The 12,295-nt window shown below is 51.2% G+C and overlaps 1 protein-coding gene across 13 annotated transcripts in view; it reads right to left on the bottom strand.

Moving 5' to 3' along the window:
• Positions 1–12,295, bottom strand: part of ADGRB3 (adhesion G protein-coupled receptor B3) — a 444,111-nt gene that overhangs the window by 197,392 nt on the left and 234,424 nt on the right. The window lies entirely within an intron of this gene.

Here is a 12,295-nt window from a genome sequence, read left to right as displayed (position 1 = left end):
AGAGTCTTTTACAGGCTGCTGGCAAGAAAATTGCCTTCTTCCCCCCCTCCAACTCCTTTTCTTCTTTTCCTCAACTCTGTTCTGTGCAGTTTGCACAGGGCTGTTATTTTGATGGAACATTTCTGATGTACTAAATGGTTGTGCTGTCCCCAATCCCCAAACATCTAAATGGTGCTTTATTGGAAACCAAACTAACTGCACTCCAGTGGCAAATGTTCATAACAAAAGCTCTACAGCAAACTCTCCAAACTGAGCAGAAGAGGCACAAAGTCACAGGTCACTCAGAGGATCCTGTTATTGGGTAATATTTCAAAGCAGCATGACAGAATGCTTTGGGGTGGAAAAGATCTCTGAGATCTTTGAGCCCAAGCACAAAGCAGTAACTTCTTGCAGAAGCACAAATGCAGACAAGCAGAGAATCAAAGGATCATGGAATTGCTCAGGGTGGAAGGGACCTCAGAGATCATCCACTCCAACCTCCCTTCCACGGGCAGGGACACCTCTCAGCTAGACTCTGATGCTCCAGGCCTCATCCAGTCTGGCCTTGAACACCCCCAGGCAGGAGGCAGCCACAGCCTCCCTGGAAAGCCTGTGCCAGGCTCTCACCACCCTCACACTCAACAACTTCTGCCTCAGCCCCACTCTCCCCCTGCTCTGCCTCAGCTCCAAACCATTGCCCTTGGCCTGGCTCAGAGCCCCTCAGCACAAGTCCCTCTGCAGCCTTCCTGCAGGATCCCTTCAGGCACTGCAGGCAGCTCTGAGGTGCCCCTGGAGCCTTCTCCTCTGCAGGCTGCACCCCCCCAGCTCCCTCAGCCTGTGCTCACAGCAGAGCTGCTCCAGCCCTAGCAGCATCTTTGTGCCTCCTCTGGCCTCACTCCAGCAGCTCTGTGCCCTCCTCCTGCTGCTGGGGCCAGCAGAGCTGGAGACAGGATTCAAGGTGGGGGCTCAGCAGAGCAAAGCTGCAGTCCTCTCTCTTGCCCTGCTGCCCACACTCCTCTAGAATCCTAAAATGCTTTGAGTTGGAAAGAACCTCAAGGACCATCTAGTTTCAGCCCCCCTGACATGGACACCTCCCACCAGCCCAGGCTGCTCAAGGCCTCATCCAACCTGGCCTTGAACACCTCCAGGGAGGCAGCAGACACAGCCTCCCTGGGCAACCTGTGCCAGTGTCTGCCCACCCTCACTGCAAAGAATTCCTTCCTCATCTCCAGCCACAGTCTGGCCCTATTTGATACCAGCTGTGGCTACCAATGCAATCTTGCTGATGTGAGCATTTAGGTCCTGCAGTCACCCTGTGTTTAGTGCAAAGGCACAGCTGAATGGCAGTGAAGCACTTGCAAAAGGTGCTCAGTGCCATCTTTCAGCAAATGAGACCTGCAGTGCATGTGCTGAGACAACAAACTGGCTGCATCCCTTGGAGCAAGGAATTAATTGGGCATGGAAGAAACTTTTTTGTGCCCAGACTCACACCACATGTCCCATAAAGATGACAAATGGAACTGATGAGAACACAGCATCAGAAACAGAAGTAGTAAAATCACTTCAGTCAAACAATTAAACACATTCATAGGAATAAGCAGATTTGATTATGAAACACTCCTGAAAGACCTGGGTGTACTGGTGGGGCAGAAGCTGGGCAGGAGCCAGCAATGGGCACTGGCAGCCCAGAAGGCTGAGGACAGTGGTTTGGAGCTGGAGCAGGGCAGAGCCAGTTTGGACAGCAGGAGGAAGCTCTGCACAATGAAATGCTGGAACAGGCTGCCTAGGGATGTGGTTGAGGTCCTGTCCCTGGAAACATTCAAAGTCAGCCCTGCTGTGTCTGTGGGCAGCCTGCTCTAGCTGGAGGTGCCCCTGCTGCCTGCAGAGGAGATGGACAAGATGAGCTTTGAGGGTCCCTTCTAACCCAATGCTGTCTGTGCCTCTGCAGAGAAAGTGACTCCACAGCCCCCCTGGGCAGCCTGCTGCAGGCAGTTATTTGCCTGCCTATCTTCCAAGCTCTGAAAGAAAGCTGCTTAGAAGTGCATGCCTGGAGTGCAGTGAGAGAACACCAGACAGTCACAGAATCAAGCAGGCTGGAAGAGAGCTCCAAGCTCAGCCAGCACAACCTAGCACCCAGCCCTGCCCAACCAACCAGACCATGGCACTAAGTGCCCCAGCCAGGCTTGGCTGCAACACCTCCAGCCACACAGACTCCACCACCTCCCTGGGCAGCCCATTCCAGTGCCAATCACTCTCTCTGAAAACAACTTCCCCCTAACATCCAGCCTAGACCTGCCCTGGCACAGCTTCAGGCTGTGTCCCCTTGTTCTGGTTGCCTGGCAGCAGAGCCCAACCCCAGCTGGCTACAGCCTCCCTTCAGGGAACTGCAGACAGCAATGGGCTCTGCCCTGAGCCTCCTCTTCTCCTTCTGAGGGAGTCAGCAAACTCCCTCATCTTGTCACATCAGGTGATGAAGGGAATCAGCAGCAGCAGTGCAAGCTGCTCTGAGCTCTGCTGGGGAATGCCATCCCCAGGCAGCTAACCCCTGCCATGTCTGAGTGCCCCAGCCTGTTGAGGTGCAGCCTCTACCATTCCACCTTGGGAGGGCTTTTGGCTTCCTCTCACTCTGAAGATGATTTCTAAGTACAACCCTGAATGCAGTCCCAAAGCAGCAGCAGCAGCAGAAGTGTTCACCCAGAAATACACCCACCAGCTCTAAGTTCCATTTGGCCAAGTGCAACAGCAGTCCCCTGGCAGGAACTCAGTTCCCTGTGAGCACTGCTGCCTGGGAATGGAGGCCATTACTTCTCATTGCAGTTTGCAGAGCTAAATGAGCATTAAAAACATTCATTCTGTGCTTCTGCACTGAACAATCTGAGATACCTAATGGCAAAGTGAGGCATTGCCTTTAATCTTTATGAACATATTGTACCCTCTTGAGGTAAAAATGAGAAAGGAGGGGATGAGCTTGCTGTGGTTCTGAGAAATAGCTCCCTCAGCAACAGGAGGAGCCCTGCCTGTGAGGATTCAGCAGCTTCCCAGCCTGCCAGTCCCTGAAGATCCCATTGCCCTGATGTCTGTCCCAGTTTCTTCCCCTCCTCAGCCTCTCCTCAACCCTCTGCTTTATGGGAGATGAAATTCTGGTGCCAATATGGGGAGGAAATACTTCACCAAGGAGCACAATTCATACCCATGTGAATGGCTTTGCAAGGAGTTACCTCTGAGGTCAGCTCACATTCCTGACTTGGGGGTCTCAGCTGGGGCCAAAGTGCCCAGCAGCCAGCACTGCTCACTGGCAGCCCAGAGGCAGCTGTGTGCTGGCTGCAGCCAGAGCAGGGAGGGCAGCAGCACAGGGAGGGGATTCTGCCCCTCCAATCTGCTCACACCTCACCTGCAGCACTGCCTCCAGCTCTGGGGAACACAGCATAAGAAGGATCTGGAGCTGCTGGACAGTATCCAGAGGAGGCCATGAAGATGATTAGAGGCCTGGATAACCTCCCCTGTGGGGACAGGCTGGGAGAGTTGACACTGTTCAGCCTGGAGAAGAGAAGGCTCTGGGAAGACCTTAAAGAAGCCTTCAGTACCTGAAAAGGGCCTACAAGAGTGCCAGGAAGGGACTTTCTACAAGGACTGCAGAGATAGGATGAGGGGCAAAGGAGAGGAGCTGCAAGAGGAGAGATTATGACTGGAAATGAGGAAGAAACTCTTTGCAGTGAGGGTGGTGAGACACTGGCACAGGTTGCCCAGGGAGGCTGTGTCTGCTGCCTCCCTGGAGGTGTTCAAAACCAGGCTGGATGAGGCCTTGAGCAAGCTGTGCTGGTGGAGGTGTCCCTGCCCATGCAGGGGGGATGGAACTGGCTGAGCTTTAAGGTCCCTTCCAACCTAAACCCTTCTGTGAGTCCATGAAAGCAATCTCTCCATGCTGCTGTGCCAGAGGAGCAGAGCCCAGGGTTCCAGGAGGAGATCCTACACTCACACACTGCTTCCCCAGAGGTGCACTCCAAATCTGCCTCCTGTCAATGTATTTGCTCAATGAGCAGCCTGAACTAGCATGAAGCCATGAGGTTTGCCAGCCACATGTGTACCAAGCACTGCACAGAACTGACACTGCTAACTATTGCCTCATCTAATTGCTCTAAGAGCAGAAGACCTTTTAAGTCAGAAAACAAATTCCACAACATAAAAGCCATTAGAGGAGAGCATAAACTTTGCACCACAGACTATATGAGAAGTCATTCATGTAATGAGATCAAATCTCTGTTCTACAAGGCCATTTCCAGAGCTATAACCTTAAAAGCCATGCAGAGGAATGCTGCCTGCAGCTCATTCCATGCCTCCACATTCAGTGTCACAGACTGCATCAGCTTGGAAGGAATCCTCACAGCTCATCTTGTCCAACCCTCCTGCAGGCAGCAAGGACACCTCCAGCTAGAGCAGGCTGTCCCAGGGCCACATCAAGGCTGATCTTGAATGTCTGCAGGGATGTGAGCAGGAAGTTGTTGGCAGAGAGAGTGATTGGCATTGGAATGGGCTGCCCAGGGAGGTGGTGGAGTGGCCGTGGCTGGAGGTGTTGAAGCCAAGCCTGGCTGGGGCACTCAGTGCCATGGTCTGGTTGGTTGGGCAGGGCTGGGTGCTGGATTGGGCTGGGTGAGCTTGGAGCTCTCTTCCAGCCTGCTTGATTCTGTGATTCTAATACACTCACTTGACTCTGACAGATTTTATTCAGGGCAACAATGCAGCCCTTCTAATTAACTAACCCAAGGCACTAACTGCCTCACCCAGAGAGCATGAACAGGATCCACAATTTAAAAGACCTAAAAATCCTACCTAGATGAAGGAACCCACAGCAACAGAGAGAAGCTTGGCCTGCTCATTTCCTAGGGTTCCCAAATCCCAGCAAGTGTTTCACAGGCTCACAGGATGTCAGGGGTTGGAAGGGACCCAAGAGCAGGACCACACAATCTAGCACAGATCACAGAGGAACACATCCAGACAGCCCTGGAAAGGCTCCACACAAGGAGGCTCCATAACCTCTCTGGGCAGTCTGTGCCAGGGCTCTGGGACCCTTCCAGGCAAGAAGTTCCCCTTGTGTTGAGCTGGAACCTGCTGTGCTGCAGCTTCCATCCATTGCTGCTTGTTTGATTCACTGCATCTCACAGCTGGGGTGGTGCACCTGCTGTGAAGTCCTTTGGCCACTAACACTGCTACACTTCTCTACCTAAAACTGGCAAATGGTAAAGTATACTCCACAGGACAAGAGGAGATGGCCTGAAATTGTGCCAGGGAGGGTTAGGTTGGAGAGGAGGAAAAATTTCTTTGTCGGGGATTGGCACAGGCTGCCCAGGCAGGTGGTGAGTCCCCATCCCTGGAGGGGCTCAAAGGTTGTGTGGCCATGAAACTTGGGGACATGGTTTAGTGACTGTGGTGGGGTTGGGTTGAAGGTTGGACTGGATGATTTCAGAGGTCTTCTCCAACCAAAACTCATCTATGATTTGATTTAACCTTTGGGTACAAGTTTCATAGACACAGCAGATCCAAGGTGGGAACAAGAAAACACAGGGAAGCAGAACACCATGGCCACTGCTTTTCAGATGTCCTTCACAGCATCACAGATGTCAGGGGCTGGAAGGCACCTCCAAAGCTCATCCAGACCAACCCCTGCCAGAGCAGCATCACCCAGAGCAGCTCACACAGGAACACATCCAGGCAGGGTTTGAATATCTCCAGAGAGGGAGACTCCACAGCCCCCTGGGCAGCCTGTGCCAGGCTCTGCCACCCTCACAGGGAGAAAATTCCTCCTCATGTTTAAATGAATCTTCCTCTGCCTCAGCTTCCCCCCAGTGCCCCTTGTGCTGGCATCAGGCATCAGCCAGCAGGGCCTGGCTTCCCTATGGTACCCCAGCCTGGCTCCCCTGTGGCATCCCAGCCTGGCTGTGAAAGCACAAATCAGACTTTGCTCTCTGCCAACATTTGCAAAGCTTCTCTCAGCAGCTTGGTATGAAGCCTTAGATGAAAAACCTTATGTTAATTCCTGCACTGGATGATATTACTCAGCAGAGCAGCAGTGTCACAGCAGCCATTTTTAAGCAGAGAGATAACAGACTGTTAGTGAGAAGCTGATTTATGCATGGGAGCCTGGCTTACACCTCTTCAATTTCTCCTCTAATATCATAGCCAGCTGCATTCACCACACAGATGTCTACAGGCCTTAACTTTGTTGCTCTCAAGACCTTGGCCTGATACTCACTCAGAATTCAGTGCTGCTGCTGTAGAGTTGAGTTAAGAATCTGTGTTTTTCTTCCTGGGAGCAGGACTAAACCAGAGATGTCAGCCTGGTTTATTTTCTTCCTTCACTTCTCAGCTGTGTACATCCAGTCCCCTTTCACAATCTGTTCTCAAGGATCTCTTCTAATCAGTCCAGCTCTCAATCTGCTCTTTCATTAATTATTTTTTTATCATGCAGCTCTGAACCTCTCAATGTTCCCAAGTCTTATTTACTCACACAGTAGCACTCCTGATTACTTCAGATGATATCAATCAATCAGACCTAAGCCTGTCAGCTAAAGCAATGGGAGCTGCTTGGTGAGTAAATAGAGCTTGGGAACACAGACAGGGGCAGAGATGTTGTTATAGGCTCTAGAAGCAATTCCAGAAGCCAATCTTTGGATGCCTAAAATCATAGAATGGATTAGGTTGGAAGGGACCTCAAAGCCTCATCCAACCTGGTCCTGAATACCTCCAGGGAGGTTGTGGAGCACAGAAGCACCCAATGTGATCGATCACATTGGGTGCTTCTGTGCTCCACAACCTCCCTGGGCAACCTGTGCCAGTGTCTCACCACCCTCACTGCAAAGAACCCTTTGCTAACATCCAGTTTGAGTCTCCCCTCTGCCAGTTTAAACCCATTCCTCCTTGTCCTGTCATTACCAAATGCTGTCCTGGGGCCAGGATTTTTCTCTTGACTATAAGAAGGCAAAGGCTGATTTTTGGCTTAGTGGTGGAGTTGTGGACTCAAGGTGAGTGGTTGGGACTTGATCAGAAAGTGACCGAACGTTAAGGGTTGGAGGGGACTAGAAAGATTGAGCCAACCTCTGCTGCCAGTGCAGGGTCACCCAGGGCAGAGCACACAGAACACACCCAGGAGAGTTTGCAAAGTCTCCAGAGCAGGAGACTCCACAACCTCTCTGGGCAGCCTGCTCCAAGGCTCTGGCACCCTTACAGTAAAGAAGCTTCTCCTCATGTTGAGGTGAAGCCTCCTGGGTTCCAGTTTGTATCCACTGCCCTGGAGTCTCCTTCTCTGGAGCCTTTCAAGGCCTGTCTGGGTGTGTTCCTCTGTGACCTGTGCTAGATTGTGTAGTTCTGCTCTGACAGAGGGGTTGGACTCAATGATCTCCTTGGGTGCCTTCCAACTCCTAGCATCCCATGAGCCTGTGACCTTCCCCTCATCACCCACCCTTCAGATCCCAGTAAAGATCATCTAGCCCTAAAATCAAAGCCCCACCAGTGGCTTTGCTCTTTAGCTTCTGCCAGTTCCAAATCACATCCCTGCCAACAGCCTTCACTTCCACACCATTTGCTGTTCTCATCAATGTCTTCCAAGAGCTCTAAGGTTGATTTTTGACTAAGGAGTCTCCTTTGACCACCTTTGGGCTGCTGATTTTCCAGGAGTTTGACAGCAGAGGAAGAATTGTCCTTTAATACAGGATCTTAACCTGCCATAGAGAAATGGATTTCCTAATACAGCCATAGAATTGTTTTGGTTGGAAAAGGCCTCCAAGCTCATCACGTCCAAACGATGGCTGCTCCCTCTTTCCAGTCCTTTAAAGATACTTAGGCTTGGGGCACTTCACTCTCTGAGCCTAGAACTGGTGCTTTCCTTAGCTAAGAGATGAGTATTTCTGGATGGCAGCTCAGCCACTTTTTTGCACTTCAGAACTCTTCAGCAGTTTACTGGGAGAAGATTCCCAAATCAGTCAAAGCCCTGAGGTGGATCTGCTTAAGCTTTTAGATGCCAAGTAAAAGACAAAGGCCAGAAGGCTGTTAAAAGCCAAGAGTCACTCTTTGATCTAAAATCAGGGAATGGAGAACTGAAAGCAAGGAGTTAGCACAGGCTGATAAGATGCTGCAACAGCTTCTCTCCCACTGCATGTTGTGTCCTTGCAGGTGGGTCTGTGCTTGCAGCTAACTCCAGGAGATTGAGTGGTATCAGAATCTCCTCTTTTGAGTGGTAGCAAAATCTCCTTTTTTCACACTCACTTTCTCCTCTGCCTGCTCAGCTGGTCCTGAGGAGGTGGAGGAGGAGGAACAAGAAGAGAAGGTGCAGGATGAGGAAAGAGGCTTCCACCTCCCATCAGAGGCTTTCATTTCACCTAATCATGTCTTAAAGGACTCTAAGACAGGACTGACAGCACACAGCTAAAACAAATACCATCTGTCCCTGCCACGTGTCAGCAAGTTGTTGCTTTTGCATGTGTGAAGGTTTTATCTCCTTGAGGAAAGAGCTAAGAGAAGATGTGCCTCCTTCTACTGGAAATGGATCTGATTTGACCCCACAGTGGATCTCTCACATTTGGATCCAGGCTCTGATGATCTGTTGAGAAGCAGCAAAAACCTGGGAGTTGAAAGCAACCACATCAAGCATCCTAGCTTGTTCCAAACCTGTAACAACCTGGCTGCCTGTAGCCTACCATACAGCTAAGGTAGCTTCCACTGCTCCCCATGTGCCATAACCTGAGAATGGGTAATGAAAGGCTGCCACAGGATGGCTGTTGTGTAGCAACTAAATCACAGAACCACAGAATCAGCCAGGTAGGAAGAGAGCTCCAAGCTCAGCCAGCACAACCTAGCACCCAGCCCGGCCCAACCAACCAGACCATAGCTCTAAGTGCCCCAGCCAGGCTTGGCTTCAACACCTCCAGGCACAGAGACTCCACCACCTCCCTGGGCAGCCCATTCCAATGCCAATCACTCTCTCTGACAACAACTTCCTAACAACATCCAGCCTAGACCTGCCCTGGCACAGCTTCAGGCTGTGTCCCCTTCTTCTGGTGCTGCTTGCCTGGCAGCAGAGCCCAACCCCACCTGGCTACAGCCTCCCTGCAGGCAGCTGCAGGCAGCAATGAGCTCTGCCCTGAGCCTCCTCTGCTGCAGGCTGCACACCCCCAGCTCCCTCAGCCTCTCCTCACAGGGCTGTGCTCCAGGCCCCTCCCCAGCCTTGCTGCCCTTCTCCAAACACCTTCCTGCACCTCAACATCTCTCTGCAATGGAGGAGCCCAGAACTGGACACAGCACTCCAGGGGTGGCCTGAGCAGTGCTGAGCACAGGAGAGAAGAACAACCTCCCTAATAGGCCACAGTTGCTTACTTCTGTGTCTTGAAAAGAAGAAGATCAAATTCCACTTGTGCCAGTCTCTCACCACCCTCACTGTAAAGAACTTTGACCACATTCTGTGCTCCACAACCTCCCTGGGTAACCTGTGCCAGTGTCTCATCACCCTCAAAGTAAAGAACCACTTCTTAATCTCCATTCTCAATCTGGATCCAGGTATTAGCAAGGACCTGAATTCAGTTGTTAGCCTGTATGGCAGATGTAACTGCTGGTTAGTTCTGTTTCAAGATGTTGGGACCTCCTTCCTGCACTTGGCTACTTCCTGCATGGCTGAAGAACGTTGTTACAGATTACAAAGAAGCCCTCAGATCCTTTTTCCACTCCTGCTGGTACAGCAGGATTAAGGCTGAGACAAGACAAGGGCAGAGTTCAGCCTCTCAGTTGAGATCAAGACTCGCTAAGCTCCCAGCACGCAGCCAGGCAGACAGGGTTGTGCCAACCCCCCGAGGGCAGCCACACTGAATCACTCCACATACATTCCCTCCTTGTTTGTGTAAAGAAGATATTTCTCCTTGCTGCCAGCAACCCTCAGAGCCCATCTCACCACGTCACCCACGGCACTGACCCTGTCCCCTTCTCTCTTCACACCCGACCGAGCTAAGAGACGGTGAACTCCCACCAATGTGTCAAGGCACAGAGCTAAGGAGTCAGAATAAATCTACAGATTCATTTCACATTTCTCAGCTTCTTTCTCTTCCTTTGATGGGCTACACAGTTAAGAAGAGACCTACTCCTGAGTGCCTAAGAATATCCTCCACGTGGGAAGAGACAGCTAATCAAAGGCAGTGCTGCCGAGCTGCTGCGGCTCTCCAGCCCGGCCGGCGCGCAGCAGGCTGGCTGATTGAATTGGAAAGCTGTTTGCTGCTCCTGTCTGTAGCCATGAATATGGAGAGACACAAATTATTCCAATGCATCTCCTTACAACGTTTTCCAGTGGTGCTCTCCCTCTGTCCCCCCTCCCCACTCTCCAGAGGACAAACAGATCAGAATGCAGTACAAGGCTCCAAGCAGCACGGGCTGTGCTCTTTAAATAAGCTCAGCTTTTGATTCTGTTCTAAAAACTGCCAGGGAAGAAGCATTTCAAGGAAGATGCTGTTCTCTCTCTTGATAAATCTGTGCAGGCTCCAGCATAATGAAGGACTGACAACTGCAAGAAGCTCCAAGTGCTACTACAGGGCAAACAGTAAACAACAGCAACAATACATCACCGCTTAAAAGCTCAAGTTCCTCACGCTGCTTACTAAGAGTTGGTTTCAACACTTTAAGGCTGGCACAGTGCTTAAGTGCTGGGTTCTGTGACATGTCTCCAAGGCAAGGCTCTGCTCACAGGGGCTGCTGTTTACAGTCCTGTCAAGCTGGCTGGGAACTGGAGAACAGTAATAAATGTTTCTCATCGTGCAGAAAGCTTCGATGTCAAGGGGGGGAACTTCTAATGATCTCCCTGCTTTCATCTGCCAACTCATTCTGGGCTGCTCATGTGCTTTAGAGTTGATTCATACATTCCCAGAATGGTTTGGGTTGGAAAGGACCTCGAAGATCATCTACTCAGGTTGCTCAAGGCCTCAACCAACCTGGATTGAGACACCTCCAGGGAGGTTGTGGAGCACAGAATCACCCAACGTGATCAAAGATCACGTTGGGTGATTCTGTGCTCCACAACCTCCCTGGGCAACCTGTGCCAGTGTCTCACCACCCTCCCTGCCAAGAATTTCTTCCTAACCTCCAGTCTCAATCTGCCCTCCTCAAGCTTCCATCCATTCCCTCTCATCCTGTCACTACAAGCCCTTCTAAAAAGCCCCTCCACGGCTTTCATGTAGCCTCCCTCCAGGTGCTGGAAGGGACCTTCTTTCTCCAACTCTCTCAGCCTGTCCCCATAGGGGAGGTTCTTCAGCCCTCTCATCATCTTTGTGACCCCCTTTGGACTCATTCCATCAGTTCCATGTCCCTCTTATGCTAGGAGCACCAGAACTGGAGGCAGTGCTACGAGTGATGTTTCAGCAGAGCAGACTGGAGGGGCAGAATCCCCTCCCTGTGCTGCTGCCCTCCCTGCTCTGGCTGCAGCCAGCACACAGCTGCCTCTGGGCTGCCAGTGAGCAGTGCTGGCTGCTGGGCACTTTGGCACCAACTGACACCCCCAAGGCCTTCTCCTCCAGACTGCTCCTGAGCCAACCTTTGATCAGCCTGTATCTGTGCTTGGGATTGCCCTGACCCAGATGCAGGATCCTGAACTTGGCCCTGTTGAACTCAATGAGGTTGGCTTGGGCACACCTCTGCAGCCTGTTCAAGTCCCTCTGGGTGGATCCCTTCCATCCAGTGTCACCTGGACCACACAGCTTGGTGCCATCTGCTGTAGATGCCTCAATGCACTGACAAAGACATTAAACAGCACTGGTCCCAGTACCAACCCCCGAGGGACACCACTTGCTACTGATCTCCAGCTGGGCATGGAGCTGTTGACAGCAACTCTCTGAGTGCAGCCATGGAGCCAATTCCTTACCCAGTGAGGGGGCCAGCTCTGAGGCCCATGCTGCTGAAGAGCTCACAGCCAGACAGATGCAGGAAGATGCTGAAAGTCTGGAAGAGGTTTTGCTCCAGAAACATATTTTGAAGCTGTTCATCACAGACAACTACCTAATATTTTCCTAACACTGTGAAAGGGCAGCTAGAGAGAGAGAACTGAACAAGTAAAAGATGAAGATGAAATGTTTAGCAAAGAGCATCTCAGGGTAATTTTGCTGTTGAATCTGTAAGAAAATGAAGACCCACTGATGTCTATTAGCAAGTGGAATTCTCATGTTTGATGCTTGGAATTGTTTGGTTCTATTGCCTGGGAATTAGTGCTGCAGAAATAAAGCTGAATAAAACCTGGGAACTGCCACAAACACACACACACACACAAAAATGATGTAAGAGAACATAAACTTCAATT

The sequence above is a fragment of the Pogoniulus pusillus genome, chromosome 25 (genome assembly GCF_015220805.1).
Source record: "Pogoniulus pusillus isolate bPogPus1 chromosome 25, bPogPus1.pri, whole genome shotgun sequence".
Classification (NCBI taxonomy): Eukaryota; Metazoa; Chordata; class Aves; order Piciformes; family Lybiidae; genus Pogoniulus; species Pogoniulus pusillus.
The sequence above is the reverse complement of the archived record's forward strand: the minus strand, read 5'-3'. Positions and strand labels throughout refer to the sequence as shown.